This window comes from Macrobrachium nipponense, chromosome 46 (assembly GCF_015104395.2).
Source record: "Macrobrachium nipponense isolate FS-2020 chromosome 46, ASM1510439v2, whole genome shotgun sequence".
In the NCBI taxonomy this organism is placed as follows: Eukaryota; Metazoa; Arthropoda; class Malacostraca; order Decapoda; family Palaemonidae; genus Macrobrachium; species Macrobrachium nipponense.
In genome coordinates, this window is record NC_061106.1 from 1,167,550 (window position 1) to 1,190,496 (window position 22,947).

The following is a 22,947-nucleotide window of genomic DNA, read 5'->3' on the forward strand; positions in this document are numbered from 1 at the left end:
CTTCGAGTTCCACACTCCAGGGATAGAAATAAGCCCGTCCTGGAAGGGGGCGTATGACGCCACCCTCCAGGGGTGTTCATAGAGAACGGAGGCAGAGAGTCATGTGGCTGGCAAGCTGAGCTATACCTGTGCCGAAAGGTGGGGAGTAGCTAGCGGAGCTTGGCTTAGTCGGCGATAATGTTATCCTGGGAGTTAATCCTATCGGACACCGGAGGAGAACATCTGTTCCATACTGTTCTTGAGAGAACAACCAAATCCCCCATGTGTTGCAACAGGCCAGCATTGGGATCCAAAGCCGGAGCTGCTGCGGAGGTGGTCGGGTAGCTCTGAACAGGAACAAAGGACCAAAGGAGGGGAGAAACGCTGACTCCACTGGAGTATGTGATCTCTCCTTGGAGGATCTACTCCTTGAGGATTTGGAGCCGGACCCAGAAGCTCTAGACCTCTCTGCTCCGGGGTTTGTAGCCGGAGACTTGCGAGATGTTGACGCCGACGACGTCTTTTTAGACGACGACGACGTCTTACTCAGGGTTTTAACTACCGTCTGTCCTTTGACCTTAGGTCTAACGGAGGCATCAGGAGAAGTATAAAGGAGCTCAGCTCCTGTAAAGCCTTGGAAGGAAGCTGGAGAGTTTGCAGGAGTAGAAGATCCAGTGGCGCCCAAGGGAAGCCCTTGGGTGGGCGTCCAACGTACTCACCTCGACCAACAGGTCGTTCAACACCTACCATCGGTTCAATATTTAAGTCCAGTGTCGCGACTTCCGACGAGATGTCCTGGCCTGGTTCAGTCAACGAAGCGGCGAGCTGCTGCTGAATTGCCGCTATAGTCGGGGCTGCCTCTGCTGGGTCGACGTAACCCGTTGACTTGCCGCCTGGGAAGATCAGGACCGCCAACCTCTTCTCAAGGATGTAGGGCTGTCCTTGGCGGCGTTCTTGCCAAAACCGCCGACCCAAGCCCGCAGGGTTGCCAGGGCGGTATGTCTCTAACAGCGGGAGCCTGGAAGAGAGGGTATTTGTTAGTTTTTTAAGTTTAAACTTAAAATTAAAACTTAAGTAATAGGCTAAACTAAAATTATAGAGGATGCGAGATCCCATATAAAACAAGCTTAAGTTTAAGATAAGAGATTAAAATTAAACTTAAGAAACTATAATCTTGTAGGGATTAGCTAACGGAGTTGGAAATACTTACCCCGTCTAAGAGCTGGCTCACCAGATCATAGCAAATCGTGCAGGTCTCGTGAAACCAGACTTGAAGGTTCCTGTGCGGAGTCGCGCATGGAGCATGGGATCTGCAGACTTCATGCCCACAGGGGTCCTGGAGCATGCATTTACATCCCGGATGCTCACAGTTGGTTGGTCTGTCTAAGTGAAAAGATACATGAGCATCCTAAAAGATATCACTTACAGGCTTAGAGGTTGAAAAGAACTCCGCTGCATGCCGGAGCGCGAAAAATTTTTTAAAAAATTTTTTGGGCATAACCCCTCCCTTATCGCCTGAATAGGCTATAACCCCGGAGAGATCCGGTGTGAGCAGGCAACGGAGGGATTGGCTTAAGGTAGCTTAAATAAAACTTAAAAAAATATAGTTTAAATAAATACTAATCTTTCTTAAACCTATAGACATCGAACGTACCGGACTAAGTCCGGTGCGTGGCGGAGTTCGTGTCGCGATATCAGCGCGCAGGAGTGGTTAGTAAAGACCAACTGTATGCCGCAGTCCGCCCGTCAGGGTGAACTAGCACCTTTCCACGTGGATGCCGGAGCTCCGGTAGATAAAGAGCACCAGTAAGGTAAGGTGGGGAAAGGGCGAGAGGGAAAACAGACTCGCGCTAGCAACGGAGCGCGGACGGTAGTAACGACGGAGGGGGAAAGGCCAGTACCCCCCCCCCCTTAGTCAACCGAGCGTGCCGTGAAGCTAGAGAGGTCGAGTCCAGTCTGGGTCTGTCCAGCCCCCCTACTCCCTCCGCCTAGGGAGAGAGGGGGAGGCATGCCGGGTATGTGGAGCGAGCGTGGGCAGACCAACCTCCCCCCCGGCCCTATGGAGAGCGGGGAGGATGGGAAAGGTGACTGGACAGGCGTCTGGCTGCTCCGTGATCACGTAGTGACCACGGAGCGGTAACATGTAATACAATGAAACAATACAGCCTAGGATAAAACAACGACTAATCAGAGAGATGCTATAGAGAAGCAACCGAACTGAAGAGCGGAAGCATAGTGGTGGAGACCAATAAAACATAACCTAGGCTACGTGAAGCCAGACGCCGTACACTAACATAAAACATAAATAATCAAAATCACTAAACGTAAAGAAAGAAAATAAAACAGTAGGAGAAAAAATCAGGGAGTGTACGACTAACTCGAAAGAAAGTCTACCACTCAAAGCTAGCCGGGGCCGATACTAAGAGCGTGGCTAGGGTCTGGATGGAAGATGCCTACGCAAGGTGAAAAGACATGCATGCATGACATAAACCCAGTAGGCTGTACCCTTAACATAAAATGGATAACTAATAATAGAGCGTAACGAAATAAGGGAAGGTTCTGGGTATGGGAGACCAAGAACGAACCCGCCACGAGGCAGAACCATGCTGCCATGCTTCCGACCTAGAGCTCGTATTTATACCTAAAAAACGGCAAATACTGACTCAAGGCCGGAAAAAACCAAATAGCAATAATCACTGATTACTTAACTTAGCTGCTGCGATGGCTGTACGCTCCATGACGAATAAATCCAAGAAAAAGGGCACAAAAACACAGAGCAAAAAAGGGCACGTGTATCTGCTGTGCGCTAACTGAAAAGGATGGCCACCAGAGGCGCAGCAGTCGGCAGCATGGGACGGAGTAGTAGTAGTTGCTGCCCACTCTGTGGGTCGGCTCCCCTCTAGTGGGGATTTTGTGGTGGGAGATTTCTATTGGCAAGCGGTTCGTGGTAGTGGTCTCACTCGCCATAGTGTTCATACCGACACCCTCTTGGAGGGTGAGCGAGTCAGTTGTACTGACCTTTTCTTTATTTTATTTATTCTCTGGTATGTGTTAGTACATTTACCTTAGAAATAATGGATTAAAGGATATTTCGCGCAGCGACACGAACTGAGCCCAGAAAATAGATTTTATTTTAAGTTTTTTGTAAAGTTAAGTGTTACAGTTTTGTTAATGTGTTTTGTAAAGTTTAGTTTCTTTTTCTGACATTTTTTTATGTGTTTCGTAAAGTTAAGTGTACGTATCTGCCGTTTGTCCTCCTCCTCTGTCGCCACTTTCAGAGATAGCCTCACTCGAAAGGTAAGCTTCCACATTTTACGTACAGTATTTCTTGTATACCATGTACACTAATACACTTTATTTACTGGTTCTTTTGCATTTTGTTATTAATTGAATGGTCCAAATTGTTGTAGTATTTCATTGTTTATAGGTCAATTTAGCTTTATTATGAAATTTACTGGGGTGTTTTTGGAGGGCTTGGAACGGATTAGCCAATTTACATGTAAAATGTGGTCCAAGATACGAAAACCTCATGATACGAAGGGCGCCTTGGAACGGATTAATTTCGTATCTCGAGGTACTACTGTATCAGTGTATACAGTGGGGGCTTGCTTAGTCGCGGATCAGCAATCACAGGTTTTTCCTTGGACCACTTCTCAGTCTATATCGCAGGTATGAATCACAGCATCTGGCACTTGTCCATGCGGTAGGCCTAAGCCACCGCTTCCCAGTTCGATCGAAACCAAGCAAATGCATGAACAAATTCACATTATGATATTAACTGACAATAAATGTAACAAAACCATTCTCACCTTATATGTTATTAGCATATCTTCATAATGTATAGCCTATTCATGGAATAATTCCACATCATTGACATCAACTTGTAGTTGAGCGGCCAGCAGAAATGTAAACATTGAGTTACACTTCACAGCACTTTTGTCATTCTTAACCTTTTAGAAATGTTACTATAGTAGTAGTGTAATTACAGTAGTAATAATATTTAGGAAAACATAAATTTTCAATTCGAACTTCATTATTGTTTTTGGTATAATATAACATAATCAATCGAACTTCCATTAATTGGTTCGGTTTTATAACGTTTAATTCAACCTTCTGAACACCTGCAGTTTCATACAAACGATAATTGTCATAGATTATCGTATTGTTGTTTGCGATCGGCAACGAAGCGTAAACGTAATAAAAGGATTTTGACGTAGGAAAAATCTATTTCTGGGCGATGGGTTCGTGTCGCCCAGTGAAATAATCCTTAAGTTCATTATTTCTAAGGTAAATGAGCTAACAAATACCAGAGAAAAATAAATTCAAGAAGAGGTCAGTATAACTGACTCGCTCACCCAAAATAAAAGAAGGGTGTCGGTATGGTATCTGGGGCGAGTGAGACCACTACCACGAACTTCTTGCCATTTAAAATTCTCCTACACCAAAACACCAAAATCCCCATCTGAGAGAGCCGACCCACAGGCCGAGGCGGCAACTACTACTACTACGCCCCACGCCACGCCGACCGCCGCGCCTCTGGTGGCCATCTTGAAGTTAGAAGACAATCTTGGGCGACAGGGCTGGGGCTAGGGGGGGATTTCACTGGGCAACACGAAAACCCATCGCCCAGAAATAGATTTTTTCCTACGTCAAAATCCTTTGTTTTTCTGGGCTCAGTTCGTGTCGCTGCGTGAAATAGTACCAGAGAAATAGCACAAGATTGAAATAAGAAAGGGATCTCAAAGAAACTAGAAAATAAAAAAAAAAAACATACTAATACCAATTGGAGAATAAGATATATACATTAAGGAACATGAAAATGAAGTGGACTTAACTATAACATAAAAAGTTAAACTTACAAATATTAATAATATTGAACTTATTCTCTAATTGTGAATTAGAATATACAAATACAATTACTCACAACAAAGTAAATCTTACAGATACATATCTAAAGTAAGTGTGGTACCCTAGCATTAAAATAATGGGATCCCACACTAAAGAATGTTTACAATTACAAACTGGTGTGGGTTCCCCTAGCAAAAAAATAAGGGACACACCACCAAGCCATAATGATAAGCAGCTAAGGCTAAAAGGCTATATTATAGAGCATAATGGCAGGTTAGGTGAAATGCTAGTTGAGGCAGGTAGAAAGGAGATCTGGATCTTCAACCACGACTACTGTGCAATGTTAGGGGAAACTACGTTCCCTGCTGCCACTGCTGGAAACTTTAAAGATTCTAAGACTTTAAATAGTGACGCTTAAAAACTGTCGGCGATTTCCATCCAGTATATTTTTTCAAATCATCAAATTCATGTGTTGAAAATAATTAATGGAGGTGGCTACAGCCCTGACATCATGGGCTTTAGGGAATGACTCAGGGTTTGCTTGTTAATAAAGTAGAGGATCTGTTGTCTAATACCCTTAACTGAGAGAGTGGCACCTTTCTCTCTCATAAGAGGGGACCCGAAGAGGAAGAAGATGTCCTAGACAGAAAGGCTCGCAAGGTCATCACTGGACAAAGAGAAGGGTCTTGTTAAGTCTATTTTAAAACCTAGCTGAAAGATTTTCTTTAAGGCTGATTTTATTAGTAGTAATAGTGCTGGCTGCTAATCCTTTTTTGAACAAGGACCTGAAAAAAAAGGATATAGCCGAGTTGATTGTCATGGTTGTGGTGTTTGTTTTCCTTCAGGAAAGATGCTAACTTTTTGACCGCAGCGTCATACTGCCTTAAGGTTGATTCCTTTTCTCTGATTCTAGGAAAAGGATATTCTGGGGATCTATGCCTGCATCTTTTCTAGCCGCAAACTTCATGAAGTCCATAAAGTTAGGGCTTTGAGAATTCCTGAGGAAGCGAACACAGTCCTCATTTGTACTGACTGAGATAGTCTGGGATTGGGATCCGTTGAGGGCGAGACCCAATTCCAGAAGCAGGGGATACCAGTTGCTCTTGCGGCCAGTTCCGGGGCTACTAGGGCCACTTGCCCCTTGAAAGTCCTGAGTTTGTTCAGGACTTTCAAGAGAAGATTCACTGGAGGAAAGATGTAAATCTTCTTCCATTGGTTCCAGTCTAAGGACAGTGCGTCTGTGGCATATGCCAGAGGGTCCAGGTTGGGGGCCACATAGCAAGGGAGCTTGTGGTTCGCTTGGGAGGTGAAAAGATCTACTTGGAGACCTGGAACACTTCGGCGTATCCACTGGAACTATCTGTTGTCTAGGGACCATTCTGATTCTAGAGGAACTGACCGGGACAGAGTGTCTGCTATCACATTCCTTACCCCCGCCAGGTGGGTGGAGGATAGATGCCATTTGTACTTGTCCGCTAGAGAAAAAATGGCTACCATGACATGGTTCACATGCCTTGATTTGGATCCTCCCCTGTTGATGCAGTGTACTACTACTGCGCTGTCCAATATTAGTTTTGCGTGCATATCCCTTGGTGGGAGAAGTCTCTTCAGAGTCAGAAATACAGTGGTACCTCGAGATACGAAATTAATCCGTTCCGAGACGGCCTTCGTATTATGAGTTTTTCGTATCTTGGAACACATTTTACATGTAAAATGGCTAATCCGTTCCAAGCCCTCCAAAAACACCCCAGTAAATTATATTTCCAGGCCTAAAACACATGTTCTAGGGTTACGACGGAAGAAATATGTCTCCAAAAAGGCAAAATACTGTACATACTTGAGTAATATTCAACTGCATGTAATGTTCAACCCCATTTTTACTGCATATAGGTATTAGGACTTTAGCATATGTCCCTTAGCAATAAGCCTAGCCTATGTTAGCGGTTGCTACTGTAGCCTAGTCTATGATTCTGACATCTAAACCTAAGAGCTAAAAGCTTAGAATATGCCAATAAAATGTATAAATAATCAGTATGTACTTATTTCAAATAATTATTAATTAATCATTAACTATAATACACAAACAAAGAAAAAACAAACCTTCCAATCGATTGTTTACATTCTTACGAGTATCGAACGAGCGCCAAGCAATCATTTTTCCTAGCACACAGTAAGCCATAAATTGTCATTAGTATCTCTCTTCAACTAATGAAACCACCAAACAGTATAATAACCATTCATTTCTATTCTTTATTCTATCTTTATCTAATGGAGATACCGAGTTACTGACAGCTGTAATGAAACATACGTAATACGTAACGTAATAATAAAACAGAAGAAGAATTCTAAAAAATACCTATTTGTTGGCAGACTGATTTATTTTATATTTTCTGATATCTAATTCACAATTTTTTTATTAAATGTATTGCATGTACTCATTTCAAATAATTATTAAGTAACCATTAACTATAATAAACAAACAAAAAAAAAGCTTCCAAACGTCTGTTTACATCCAGCACTTACGAGTATCGAACGATCGCCAAGCAATCATTTTTACACAGTAAGCCATAAATTTTCATTATCTCTCTTCAACTACTGAAACTACCAAACAGTATAACCATTCATTTCTATTCTTTATTCTATCTTTACCTAATGTTTTTTTTTTATTAAATGTAATGCATGAATAAGTTTTTCAATTTACAGCAACCTTTTACCAATAGAATACTTAAAGCACTGACCAATAGGAGAGCAGGACCTTATGGGGTGACTAGCATCAGGAACCAATGGGAGAGCGGGAGGATGGTGGCGAGTTTACTCAGTTGGCGGCGCGGGAGTTTTAAAATTGTTCTCGGTGGTCCGGGCGAATCTCGGGACTTTACAGCAACAACCTTTCGTATCTTGAAAACTTTTCGTATGTAGAGCAGTAAAATTTTTCGCATTGGCTTTTGTATCTCGAGTTTTTCATAAGTAGAGCCTTTCGTATCTCGAGGTACTACTGTACTGCCATAACTTCCAATACATTTATGTGGAGCTGGCGGAACTGAGGAGACCAAGTACCTTGAACTTTTCTGAACTGGGAGTACCCTCCCCAGCCGCTTAGTGGAGCGTCTGTGTGGATGGTTAACGCCGGAGGAGGGTATTGAAGAGGAACTGACTTGGACAGGCCTTTCGTCTGTGCCCATGGACGAAGACGATTGCGAAGGATTTGCGGGATTACTGACAACTTGTCTCGAGATTTGACATTTGCTCTTGAGCGCCAAATCCGGTTTATGTCTTTCAGTTTTGCTTTCAGTAAGACGGCCGTCACTGAAGCAAACTGGAGGGAACCTAGGATTCTTTCCTGGTTTCTCCTTGATGCATGTTTGTACTTTAGGAATTGCTTCACTGACTTGGCTATTTCCTTCCTTTTGGTCACCGGAATTGACAGATTGTGGGAGGATAGGTCCCATTGAATGCCTAGCCATTGGAACTGAGACTCCAGAGTGAGCCTGGACTTTGTCCTGTTTATCTGGAACCCTAGGTATTCCAGGAACTGAATCACCTTTTTTGTGGCTTTGAGGCATTCCTCGGCGGTTGACGCCCAGATCAGCCAATCGTCGAGGTACGCTAGTACCATTATCCCTTGCGACCTTAGTTGTTGGACAACTACTTCCGCCAATTTCGTGAATACCCTGGGGGCTACATTCAGTCCGAAGGGCATCACCTTGAAAGAGAATGCTCCAATGGAAGTTGAAGGAATGGCCTGGATGGAGGGGGACCTTCGATCCAACTCCAACCCAGACCCTTTGACACAATACTCTGCACCCATTTGCTGAACCCCCACCTGTGCCGGAAGAGGAACAGCCTCCCTCCTACCTTGGAGATCTCACTGCTGTTGTGCGGGGTGAGCTCCTCGCCCGCCACGGAAGTGCTTCCCTCTATTGATGGTCCTTCCTGCGCCTCTTTGGCGAAAATTGCCTCTGGCCCTGCTTCCCCTAGCAAACCGGTTGAAGGTTTGGAAAGTCTGGCCTTCAAACACGGGGTTGAACACCGGGGAAACCGCATAAGAGGTAGAGGGCTGAGGTTGAGGAGAAAGCAAAAGGATCGGCTGGTTTTATCCTTTCGCTGTAGCGGGCTGCCCTGTCTGGGTGACCGGGACCGCTTGGACGAAGTGCTGCTGCTTCTTCTGGTACGGTTGGAACCGCTTAGTCGTCTTCAGTTTCTTCCCTGAAGAAGAACTCTCCTGCTTCCTCTTGGCTGAGAGGCCCCAACGATCTCTGAGACTCTGGTTAAGTCTCGTCGCTTCGTTCTGGACCTCTTTAACTGCTGACTCCGGGAAGAGGTCCGCCCCCCAGATGTTAGATGAAAGCAACTTATTTGGCTCATGCCGAATAGTTGCTTCCTGGAGGACGTGTTTCCGGCAATTAATCCTTGCCACGACAAACTCATACAAGTCTGCTTGGACTGTATGAGTTTGTGACTTTGCCAAAAGCTTGAAGAGCGGTTCTGATCCGTAAGTCAGGGCGGCCACTTCGGTCATGACCATGGTGTTCAGGGTCCTTCCCAGCCTAGACCTTGCCTCAAACTCCGCCTGGATGAGGTTGTCTGGTAGCCTTGGTAATTTTTCACCGAACTGGTCCATGGCGCAGTCCGGCTTAAATTTACCTACGGTGAAAGTGGCAGGAAGGTTCTCCCAAAGATCACCAAACGAAGGGAGAAGAGGAGACGTGGGGTCTGCTTCCCAGAGTTGTGGCAAAGGTTCACCCTTCATACCTGCCTGTATAGTGGCTTCCGCTATCTTTGTCAGGAAGGGGAGTGGTGCCTCCTCCTCTGTGGTGAAGATCGTAAAGGGACTTTTAAATGCTTGGAGCCTGGTATTGATACAATCCCAGTCCTCCAAGCAGTGAAGCCACTCTCTTTGAGCATGGTCCCGGCTATACAGGACCGTCTCCTTTGGGATCTTGTCCTCCCTATTCAGCGCCGTCTCCGTCAGCCTGGCATACCCCATGAAAGGAGGCTGTAAGTCTGCAGGGTGGGACTCAAAGTCTTCAATCCTTCGAGTTCCGCATTCCGGGATGGAAATCAGCCCATCCTTGAAGGGAGCATAAGCTGCTATCCTCCAAGGATTGCTCATGGAGAAAGCAGGAAACGGGAGGGGTTTTTGCGTATGCCTGGGGAGTTGGCAAGGCCGGCACCTACTACCGGAGAATCAGCTGTGGGAACTTGATTTAAGCCTGTTAGAAGGTTCTCTTGGGTGGACATCCTATTCAGATAGTTGGGCAAACATCTGTTCCACCTTTGTGCTAAGAGAACCTACCAAGTCCCCTACCTGCTGTATCATACCTGCGGAAAATGCAGCAGGATCAAAAGCACTAGCCGCCATTACCCCTGCCGAGGCCATCGAAGGGGTTCTGGCGGTAGTGGGAGAAGTCACAGACCCGGCGGGAGTATGGGACCTTTCCCTGGAGATTTTGCTCCTAGACCCTCTTGGGAGTAAAGCAGAGGTAGAAGAGGCCTTCACTTTCTCTGCTCCGGGGTGAGAAGGCGGAGACTTACGAAATGAAGAAGACGATGACGTCTTTTTAGTCGACGTCTTCTTCAGGGTCTTCTGCTCTCTGTGTCCCTTTAATTTCGGGATCACAGAAGCAGCGGAGGCACTATGCTATGCGGGATCTCAGAACCCGTAAAGCCCTGGAAAGAAGAAGTAGAAGGAACAGGAGACGAAGATCCAGAAGCACCCAAAGGGAGCCCTTGGGTGCCCAACGAACCTACCTCAACTAGCAAATCATCTACTCCTACCGTCATTGGCTCTATGTTGATATCCAACGTTGCCACTTCCGCCACGATGTCCTGGCCGGAACCTTCTGTAAAGGCTTGCTCCACCTGCTCCTGGATCGCCGCTATCGTCGGAGCTGCCGCGGCGGGGTCTACGTACCCCGTCGACTTCCCTCCTGGAAAAATCAGGACAGCCATCTTCTTCTCAAGGATGTAGGGCTGTCCTTTGGCAGCGTTTTTCCCAAAGCCGCCAACCCAGACTTTCAGGGTTGCCAACGCCACTTCCTTCACTGCGGCAGCCTGAAAGAGAGGGTCATTGCAGTCCACACAGAAAGTCTAAAGGTATTCCTTACCGACTAGACTATAATAGAAAGCTTAAGACTAATATATATATCAAAGCCTATATGTCATGTTTAGGAAACTTGATACCCATATGTACTTACTCCGTCCAAAAACTGGTTCACCAGCTCGTAACATATCGAGCAAGCCTCATGGCACCAACACCAGGTAGTCCTCCGTGGGGGTAGCACAGGGGCATGAGTCCGACAGACCTCATGCCCGCAGGGGTCTTGAAGCACGGCATTACAGCCGGGCTCTTGGCAGTTGGTAGCCTGTAAGTGGAAAGATACATGAGTATCTGAATTACACTCACAGGGCTACTCTAATGCTCCGTTGCATGCCGGAGTATATACAAATATAGGCATAATCCCCCCCTGAATTCCTTATGGACTAAGGTGTGATTTAAACTATTAAGAGGGACTCCGGTGTACACCGGAGGAGTGAAAGTTCCCCAAACCATAAGTATATAACTTATAATTTCTCAAGAGAAAAATTCACACCGGAGAACAGAGGAGGATGCCGTAAGCTTAAGCTAGACAACTTAAACTAGAAAAGTTATACACTACAAATTATATTTAAATTTTGGAGTTGTAGCTCCGGTGTATGAAAATACTCCTCCCTCCATTGACCGGAAGAGTGCCCTAGTAAGAGCAATCACCGGAAAACGAAGGTAGGAACAACAGATAGGGAAAGCTATATGACCTACTCAAATCACGTCCACTCCGGTGGGCGGCGGAGCCCGCCACCCTCTCCGACAACCGAAGGTACACCGGAGCCAGCGCACCATCCGAAGCGAGGAGGCAAAATAACAAGGAGGGAGAGAAATCAGATCCAAGGTACTCCGGAGAACACCGGAGCAACCGGAGAGGGGGTGGCCAACCCCCAACCCTGACCACGCCGGAGTTCACCCCGAGCACGAGGGAGATGAGTGGTCCGCCAGTCTAACAGACTGTCCAACTCCCCTACTCCCTATGCGTGGAAGAGAGGGGGAGCAATGCCCGGGTGAAGCCAGAGGCAGGGAGCGAGCTAGGACAGATCCCTCCCTTCTACCGTATGCGCGAGAGAAGAAGGGGGGGAAGACTGGGGAAGGGCGTCCAGGGTACACGCGATCGAAAGTGGACCACGACATGAAAGGCAACACAACCGACCGTGTCGATAACATGTGTACACAAGGGTCAAATGAGAGCAACAAAACTGTATAAGAAATGATGCAACAAAACTGCTAAAAAAGCGTTACACGTGATCCTATGGGGCAGGACCACGCGTAACCAATGGACCCTTGATCAAGGAACTGGACACCCTAACGCTAACCCAACAACAATGAATAAACAAACATTTACATCGAAACAAGAAAGAGGGGGAAAAAACACGAGTGAGAGAAAAAGAAGAGTACTGGAGGGAACGGCTGGATCCGAAGAAGACAGCCTACCACTCAGAGCTAGCCTTAGCCGATGAAGAGCAATGGCTAGGGTCAGGACAATAAGAGGAAAATCACTCAATTGCCTACAAACTAGATAAAGAAACATGCATGCATGAACGAAACCTAGGGGTAGGCTACGAATCCCCAATACATTGTAAATATGTAAATATAATGTCACATAATTAAAAGACTAGAGTAGCACGTGATCAAAATCCTTAAAGGTTAAGCAATGAAAGGTTCCAAGGTATGGGAGACCGAGAAACCTAACGAAACACGAGGCGAGCCATGGCCGCCATGCGCCAGACCAGGTGGCCTTAATTAGTACCTAAAAAACAGTAAATACCGGCTCCTGGCTGAAAAACTAAATCCAAACTTTTTCAGGGTACTTAACTTAGCTGCTGCAATAGCTGAACATTCCATGATAAGGGTAAATCCACAGGAAATCTCACAAAACACAGAGCAAAGAAAATCACGCGTCGCTCCTAGTCGGCTAACTGAAAGGATGGCCACCAGAGGCACGGCGGTCGGCGTGGCGTGGGGTGTAGTAGTAGTAGTAGTTGCTGCCTCGGCCTGTGGGTCGGCTCTCTCAGATGGGGGACTTTGGTGTAGGAGAATTTTAAATGGCAAGAAATTCGTGGTAGTGGTCTCACTCGCCCCAGATACCATACCGACACCCCTTCTTTTATTTTGGGTGAGCGAGTCAGTTATACTGACCTCTTCTTGAATTTATTTTTCTCTGGTATTTGTTAGCTCTGGTATTTGTTAGCTCATTTACCTTAGAAATAATGAACTTAAGGATTATTTCACGCAGCGACACGAACTGAGCCCAGAAAAACCATTTTTACCTTATATTTTATTGTCATATATTCATAATAAAACGCAAATCTTATATATTATTGGCATATCTTCATAATAAAAAGCCTCTTCAAGGAATAATTCCTTGGGGAATGCATTTTTCAAAAGACAAAAATACACTTTACATGTTTACAGTATGCAATGATTACTTTATTTTGATGTGATTACATTAATATTACAGTATGGTACTCTAAGCAGTACAGTAACTATTTTCTTATCATAAATGTATATTCATTCACGAAAAAAATATGTATGACCACCATGACGTCACTGTTCTACAAACTACCAATGTATTTTTACGTAAGTATCCTCTAAACTCTGTCATAAATCACTTTACTTATTTTTTGTGTGGAGCCCAAATATTACGTATATTCTGGAAAATTAACGAAATCGTGAATTTTATCATAGAGCAAGATTCACTAATTACTGTTTTCTTCTTTTCATGACTAAATGCATTTTAAGGATAAACTCATTTACAAATTATCAAATACTATGAGTGTAAATAGCAAAAATCTCTCTCTCTCTCTCTCTCTCTCTCTCTCTCTACTCCGATCAAGTTGTCAGAGGCAGGGCACTCCGCCTCACTCTTACGACTAGGTGGAGTAGCCTAGGTGTTTAGAACTCCAGTCAGTTCTAGAGGTTCACTCATATTCCTCCCACCAATCAGTGAGTCTTCCTTATGTAATGGACCGAGGGTTTGTATATCATGTAGGAACAAATTACAATTTTTGGAAGTAAATTGTATTTTTTCTAACTATACAAACCTGAGGTCCTTTACATACTTGCTCATCTCATGCCACCCCTCAATCTGAACCTGGGCCAAAAGGCAAAGTGGAGTGTTTACATCTGGGCAGGCTAGCCTACCCACCTGCTACACGGTAGTTACTGCCTAACCACCTTGTTCTAGAATTTAACGGCCGTAATTCCAGCTACACCAAAAGTAACTCCTTATGTAAAGGACCTCAGGTTTATATAGTTAGGAAAAATACAATTTACTTCCAAAATTGGGATATTTCTAAAGTAGATACAAGCAGACTGTCCATGAATTCTAGTTGTCATAGTAATGCAATAATGAGAAAATTGCTCTAATATGTATATATACTACACAGATATGCTAATTTCACTTATTTCCCCAGTTTTATGTAAGTCTGATACCCAGTTTGGAGGATAAACACATACCAAGTGGCAACACTGATAAACAATTGAAGAGTGCGAAGAATGCCGCAGGTACCATTCACAGCAAAACTGTTGATATTTGAGTTAGGAATCCAGTTACTTTTTCAACTACGAATATTTTCAAATTAATAATCATGAATATGTAAAAAATGTATGCAATTCATGACTTTATACTGCCGTTTAATTATTTATTTAAATAAATATCTAGTGCACACTTCTTCTTTGTCTGCCAAAAATCATAGTTCTCTTGGATAAGTCGTGGTTGGAAGTCATTGTTTACGATTTTTGTGAAGAAAGTGCCCCAGTGTCTATGTACAAGTGGTGTGTGGATTTAGCACATGGTATGGGAAGTTTATTGACACAAGCGACTGCGAACATCGAGATGGTGTCAATCTTCTAAATTTTTGGTGTTTTAAGCAAAATTTTGAAAAAGTCATAGAGGTATGTTTGCACTGCGCATGGCTAGACTTTCATTAACCTGTGTTTAATCTGGAGAAAATACTTACTTCGAAAGGAGAGTAGAGGTCTCGAGCTATTGCTCTAACCACCGATGACTCGTGACTGGTGCCCATCTCCGGTGTCAGGATGTGTTAAAGTACTTTTTCGGAGGGTGGATCCACACGCTGTCAAAACTGGATCAGCTAGTCCAGTCGGTTGTTTCCCCTAGACTGTAGATAGTGAAGGCTGTAGAATTAGTATAGACTGTAACCTGTACTGTAGACCGTAGGCTAAACCTGTCTAAATGGCCGATATTTTAATTATGTATACTTATAGGTTTATATAATTAAAGCCTAGAGCCTTGAATGGTGTCTCATTTCTGTGGGGCTAGGTACAGACCTGTAGACTATAGCCTGTAGCATTGGCTACGGTACCCTAAGACAGTCTAAATGGCCTGTAAGCTGTATCATAACCCTGTCTGAATTAAAATTTTCAATGATATTTCTATAATTAACTTATAGTTATGGTACTTCTAAGCTACCCTATAGGCCATAGCCTTCTATGGAGTCTGGTTACATAGGTTTCAGGCAGCATGTAGACTGTAGGCTGTAGAGTAGCCTGGCGTAATGATTTGCTCTTAGGTTAATGTTAAGTTTAGGCTATAGGCTTCTAGGGTAAAGCACCGCTGTATGGTAGCATGATCACTTTCCCAAAAAATAACTTTTATACATTCAACTTCCCTGGCAGATATATACTTAGCTATAGACTCCGTTGTCCCCGACAGAAATTCGAATTTCGCGGCACACGCTACAGGTAGGTCAGGTGATCTACCACCCCGCCACTGGGTGGCAGGAACAGGAACCATTCCCATTTTCTATCAGATTTTCTCTGTCGCCTGTATTGTAAACATACGTTTGCGGTACCTCCTGACTTGATTTTCGTTTTTCATCTCCATCGATCTTCTGGGCTGTCTTTTGCAGGGAAGTACTGGGTCTTTGGTTCGGCATACGCTTTTATTAACTTTTTAATGAATTTGGCTTCGAAAATTTCGAAGAATATATGATGTGTAACTACCGAAATTTTTGGTAGACACTCACATAGTTTGCAAGAAAGGAAAATATAATATTTATTCATTTAATACGTTTAATAAGTGTTAGAATTTGTTTGAGGAAATATAAAACTCTAACTTCCTACTTTAGGAAGTCAGAAAAGCATATAACTAGATACGCTTCCTTTAGAAGTTTTAATAGCTCTCGTACTAACGAGCAGTTAGAGTATTAACAGTACTAGTAGTGTTGTATCCTCATCACCTTCTTACTTCACAGAAACTACAAATTCATAGTTGCAATTTGAAGATAAATGGATGTAGCTTAAAATGCGAGCTATTAAAAGGTAAGAAGTGATTATAGTGTTCCCCATTGCAGTGGAGGGTGCGTCTGATCGGCTCTGTCTCGCTCCCAGGCCTAGACCGCTTCCAAGCTCCCAGGCCCAGAGGAGAAGTAATGTCGAAAGCCGTACGGAGGTTACGGAGAATCCCCACTGATCAGGCGTCCCCTCGGCAGGATCTGTGACGACCCAGACTGCCAAGGATCGCCGTTGGAAAGGCATCCTCAAAGAGTGCGTCTTAGAGTCCGATTCGTCATCTTACAGACATGTTTGAAGTTTGAAGATGCGGAAAACAACTTGGACAAGCGTCTTTATTGTCCGAGGCGGACAACCAGAGGTGCGGACAGAGCGAGTGTCCGACGCGGACAGAAACAGGCGCCAAGCGATAGATACGGACAACCTGGACAAGGCGGACAGCCCGGACGGGAAAATAGTATCGTACGATATTCCAGCTGGGCGCCAAGCGCCAGACGCAGACACTCTGGACAGGCAAAAGTATCGTACGTGGACAGCGCCAAGCGCCAGATGTGGACAACGCGGACAGGCGACACTGTCCGAGGCGCGCGCAATTCCACGCGGAACTTTCCAGACGCGCGGAACCTTCCACACAAGTGGAACGTTCCAGGCGAGAGTCGCCTTCAAGACGCACAGAAACATTCCAGGCGCGCGGAACTTTCCAGAGAGAACATGCTTAGTGAGAAGATGGATGAGTCTGATGGGAACCACTTTCTTTGGACAGAATTTTGTTTCCCTGAATGGACTATTTTATGCTAGTAAAGTTTTTTCCTACCAAAAATGGAAATAATGGTAATGTTTTTGCTTCGCCCTCATAGTAGGGTAAAATGGTTTTGTCACATTGTGGTCACGTCCCAGTTGACAAATCATCTAGAGCGCACCAGCTACATAGGTCACGTCCATGCTGGCAACTCTAGTGAAGCATAAACAGCATTCGGTGTCTAAACAACACCTATATGATCTGTCACATTGTGGTCACGCCCCTGTGACAGTTCATTAGAGAGCACCAGCTACACAGGTCACGTCCTTGCTACACAGGTCACGTCCTTGCTTGCATCTCTAGGAATGCATTACCCGAATTCGATGTCCGTAATGTAGGAGTCTCTAGAAAAGCAGACATGCGAGAGGGTGCCGCGTACCAAAACAGAGGTACAGAAGTTCTGGCACGTAGTCATTAGAATTGCATTCTCCAGGCAAAGGCGCAAGATGTCGCACAGGCGGCCGTCGTTTTTGTCAGAATGATTCTGATACTGAGAGAAGCCCTTCTCCAATATTCAGATGACTGCTGTAACAGGCAGTTCCTCTCAGCGTGGACTCTCTCCTTCATTCATACTCTTCCCTCATTATGACGAGGCAAGAGCTACGGGAGTTTTTTCTTAATAAGAATCTCGTCTATTTCGGCGTTGGGGAATGACTGCGGAAAGGGAACATCTATCTTCCTTCCGTAAGCTCAATATATAAACAGGAATCCTGTCCCTTCCGCGATTTCTGTGGAAATCACGAAAACTTAACGAGTTTCTGGATTAACTTCCTTCCTTAGGGAAATATTAAACGTATTGTCAAATAAGTGCATAACATATAATTGACAAAAAATGTATACTCTTTGTATCTTAATGGATTAGTTCTCATTGACAAAGATATCAATACATCTTATCGCGTAAGCATATAAGCTCCCTTGGACAAGATTCGGAGGAGCTCTCGTTCATTGATTAGAGGCTCTTCCAAGTAATAGACGCGTAGAATACGTCCTTTTAGTCTTATGTCCAAGAGAAAGGGAAGCTCGAGAGATTCTCTTCGATCCTCGTTTCTCACTTGGGATCTCCTTCGCCTAATACTAATTCGTTCTATTGACGAAAAGAAGGAAGATAGTAAATTTTTCTATTCTCTCTCTGCCTTGGAGAGGAAAGAATGTAGTAGAGAATTTGCTGTATAAGACTACTGTATGGTCAAGTCATATGCACATACCGTAGTTACTTCTATGGTTGGCAACGAATTCCCTGTATCCTTCCAGGAGTTTCCTAGGTAAGGACTACGCTTAAAGGGATTGTTAAAAGAACCCCGACTCAGCTTCTGGATTTAACGGGGCCGGCCGGCTAATGCCCTTTTTTAAGGACAGGACTTTGATATTCATACTACTTAATAAGGTGACTTGGGACATCTCCAAACCGTATATGATTTTCGCATCTGACCTTCGGTTTTGTGACGCCAGGGCGATTTATCCCGAAAATAACCATTTTTCAAATTCTATCTCCTCCCTTGATATTTAATATTAAGACCTGGGATTACTACCATATATAGACCTGATGTAGACCTCCAATCAAATGGAGTTTTTTTTTCTAAAAGTCATTTTTTTGCTAGATATGAATTTTTCAATATGGTAAAAAAATAAACCCTATAAATCAGGAGAAAAAAAATTATAAAAAAAATACGAAACAAAAATTGGAAAAAAGGGCTCTATTTGATTGTTCTATAATGTCTTTCTGAGTTATATACCAAATTCCAATGTTATAGCTTTAAAACTAAGTGAGAAGATAGATTTTGAAGGTCAAGAAGTATAGTTTTGAGATACGGGCTTTCAAAGTTTTCCTTCGTATTTTTATAAAGACAATGTTAATAAATAATGATTATTATGAATGTATATTTCTTTTTTGTGTATTAATAAACCAAAAGTATTTTATTTATCATAATTTAATCATAAATGATGATCCCTTTGCTCATATATCGCAGCCTGGGGCACTGCTTGAGGCAAGATGGGGCACTCCTTCCTATGCAACTTCTCTCCCCTCACCCCTAACAATCGGCTTATTACAGCGAATTTTCTTTTTCTTCTGTGTGTTAGCGAGATGTTTTCCTTGTATTTTCCTCTTTGGCATGATGAAATTCTTGCCCGAAACAAAGATAAACAAAACGTAATTGCAAGAGAATGTCAAGAGTGAAACTCGAAGGCGTACACTTTTTTTTACAAAGACAATTTAATAAATCATGATTATTATGAATTTCATATTTCCATTTTGGGTATAAAAACCAAAACTTTATTTTATCATAAATGAAGATCTCTTTGCTCAAAGATCGTAGCCTAGGCACAGTGTGACGTGTGCTGTCAAGCAAGACGGGGGCGTTACTAAGCAACCCTCCCCTCTCTCTTCACTAACTACGCATATATTATGATATTCTGTGATAATACTTGAGCGATTTTTCTTCGTCTGTATGTTAGCGAGATGTTTCCCTTGTCTTTTCCTCATTGGCATGATGAAATTCTTGCCGAAACATACATAAACATACGTAAACGCAGGCATATGTCAGAGGTGAAATGGAACGTTTAAACTACTTGAAGTCTGTGATCGCACTAAATCAGGACTGGACTTGGTAGCTGAGCCTGAAGTCTCCTTCTCGACTCGGGGAATGTCTATAGATGCCATTTCTTTCAATTTCTCTGACAATAATTATCAAAATTTACGATAATAGAAGAAATATTGCATTTTCTTGTACGGATCAATGTTTTAGGCTTATTGAGTTACGTTAACTAATTACCCTGTAACTACGAAAGTAAGAGGAATTTTGACGAAATATTTCGTATACGTATTCTCAATTGCCATATGAAGCTCCATGAATTTTTTCATGACTGCATTTTTCGCCCTATACCACCATATATGTATAGGGGTTCCGGCCGGCCCCCTTAACGAAGTCTTGTTTCGCTTAAATATGCATTAGTCAGAGCTTCCTGGGGCTCGATAATAATTTTATCATATTCCTTCATTGAATGGAGTAGCTGGCAACTCAGGAAGAATAAGCGAGACGGCGAACGGAGACTGCCCACTGCTATTGCTTAGACCAACACAGTAGCATCTAGTTCTCGGTCATGAGCGGTCAGTTACATCTCTCTCTCCTACAGGATTGACTGGCTAACCGTATCTATCCCCTACAATCACGGACTTTGCCTCGGATTGAGGGGATTTGTAGGCAAACATGAATAAACATTGTCTGCGTTATTGCTAAGAAGCTTTCAAAAAGAAAGATATTGCAACCTTTCAATGCTGTTTACCGCAACGTAACAGAATAATAGAGGATTCTAACGCGGCAGAGCACTATATTATATAATGCTCTCATGCTTACGAAAGCATAACTTATTAGAAGAAAAAATGATTGGACTTGATAATTTCTCGATATAGCGAGTGTTAACCGAAAGGTTCAGTAGCCTCTCTGACAGCAGGCTCGGTAACATCAGGGTTCGTTCCTGATTTCGTTCCCCGTCTAACTGGAGGGGTGTTTGATCCCAAGGAGGGATCGAGAATCTCTTTGTTCGCCCCTGTTTGCGTTAACAAGAGAGAACCTGTTTGGAACACAGACACGGAACGTAACGATCCTTAAGAGGTTCGCTGCACAATGTTGCACATCCGTGAGAACCTTCTCGATCGACGATATAACTATTGACTTATGTCTAATCTTAGTTGGAAAGAGAGTTGTGGAAACCTGCGAGATGTCTTCTCCATAGATCTCTTCGCAAGGTGGAAGACGAACAGGCTTCCTATAGACTGCTTCCTTATTCTCGAACCAAGAGAGGTAGCAATATTCGCCATTTTTAGTTTAAATGGGGAATAAACTTTAGTCTTTTTTCCCCTAGATATATAAATTCTTAACAGATATTAAGATAAATGGGCATCAAAGGAAGAGAGGATAATACTTTATGCCTCATTTTGGCCTTAGAGAGGTTGGATTCACAGAGGTCACGTTCTTCTCACAGCATGTTTTGGAAGGCTTTTCCAAGAGAGTCTGGAGATTCTAGAGTCTGGAGATTCTATCAGCATCTATTATAAATGGACCTTAACAACCTCTCCACTCTGAGTCTGTCTGCGTGCAGACTGACCAGAAGTGGACATGAATGAGAGGATTTTTCAAGGTAAATGACAATAGTCAAGGCCAAGACATAGAATTGCTGCAGATCGTGCTAGATGGAATAAGGAAACTGTCCTCTTCCGATACCTCTGTGAACCACATAGTGGTTTTTTCTTCCCTTTCAGAGGGAAGAATCACCTTTGTATATATCTGCTATCAAAGAACGCAGTAAAAGGCTATACTCTGTCTCTACAAGGGGAATTAGAGATAGCAGAGGATTAAGATCTTTGGGATCTTATACGATACCTCAATATGACAAGAGTAGGATATCATGTACTTCGAATGGGATCTTTTTGTGGCCTCAGATTCCGTGTTCCGACAAGATGGAACTGCTCCTCATCAAACTTCTTTGAGAAATTTTATGAGGGAATTCTTTGTTTCTCTTGGCCCTAAACCAGGCGCGAGGCTCCAGCCAGGCACGAGGCGCCAGCCAGGCGCGAGGCGCCAGCCAGGCGCGAGGTGCCAACCAGGCGCCTGCCAGCCGCGAAGCGCCAGCCAGGCTCCAGGCTTCATCCAGAAGAGATCCATTTCAAGGAAAGCCCTGGTCTTCTTTGAAACAAGTGGGATCTCTAAAGCACTTCAAGAGTTACTTGATGATTCCTTCAAACAGCTGAGAATTAAAAGCGCATGAAGTGCGAGCTTTTAGGAATTCTTGTTTGTTCCATAACAATATGTCATAAAGGACATATGAGCTGTCACTTACGGGAGATGCAACTCTGTGTTGACCTCCCATTACACGAAGGATGTCATTTTAACCTACGAGAGATCCTTCTCTCTTGGTTTATACGTGTCTGCGGATACATTGCTGGGATAGGGAGCCGACACTGATCCTTAACAAGTGAGTTAATTTGATTTAACGTAGTGTTTTTTTCTTTGGGTTGTTTGAAAGGAGTTTGGGGGTAACTCTTTTCAAATTAAGCACTAACCCTCGTGTTAGGATCAGGTGATCGGGACCGGTGTTATGCTCCTTAATTATGCCACTAGGCATAGGTGTATTGTCATGTAAGTGGGTAAGACCCCATTGACCAAGGCCATTAGGTTCTGTCGAGTAAGTGGATAAGACCCCATTGACAGACTTACAAGAACTCTTAACCATAGGTCACATCCTCGCTGAGGCTCTTGAGACGAAGCAGACTCCTAAGCAATAGCTAGGAAGTCAACCCTCCGTCTATACAGATAGGAACCAAGGTTTTATTTATTTATTACTCTACGAACTATTTGTTGTTTACCTGTCTATTCAGTAATTAGCTGTCTCTTACCCTCCGCCAGAAGGGTGCCAATCAGCTAAGTATATATCTGCCAGGGAAGTTGAATTAGTATAAAAATGGATATTGTCATGATACAATAAAGTTTTATACATACTTACTGGCAGAAATTTTTTATATACAATTAAATGGCCCACCCACCCGCTCCCCATCAGGAGACAGGTGGAAGAGAAAATCTGATAGAAAATGGGAATGGTTCCTGTTCCTGCCACCCAGCGGCAGGGCGGTAGATCACCTGACCTACCTGTAGCATGTGCCGCGAAATTCGAATTTCTGTCGGGGATGACGGAGTCTATAGCTAAGTATATATCTGCCAGGTAAGTATGTATAAAACTTTATTGTATCATGACAATATCATTTTAACACTTCCATTATTCAGAATTAGATGTCAGTCATAAGCCAACCACCGTGGAAGCAACACCTTGAGACCTCTACTTTCCTCTCTGAGTAAGTGTTTTCTCCCAAGTTAGAAATTAAGACCATAATTTCTGATTAAACAGAAGTCAATGAAAGTCTAGCCATGCACAGTGCTAACTTAGCTCCATAACGCTTTCAAAATTTTTACTTAAAACTCCAATC

At 43.6% G+C, this 22,947-nt stretch overlaps 1 protein-coding gene across 1 annotated transcript in view; it reads right to left on the reverse strand.

The window, feature by feature from the left end:
• Positions 1–22,947, reverse strand: part of LOC135214537 (uncharacterized) — an 82,490-nt gene that overhangs the window by 43,203 nt on the left and 16,340 nt on the right. The window lies entirely within an intron of this gene.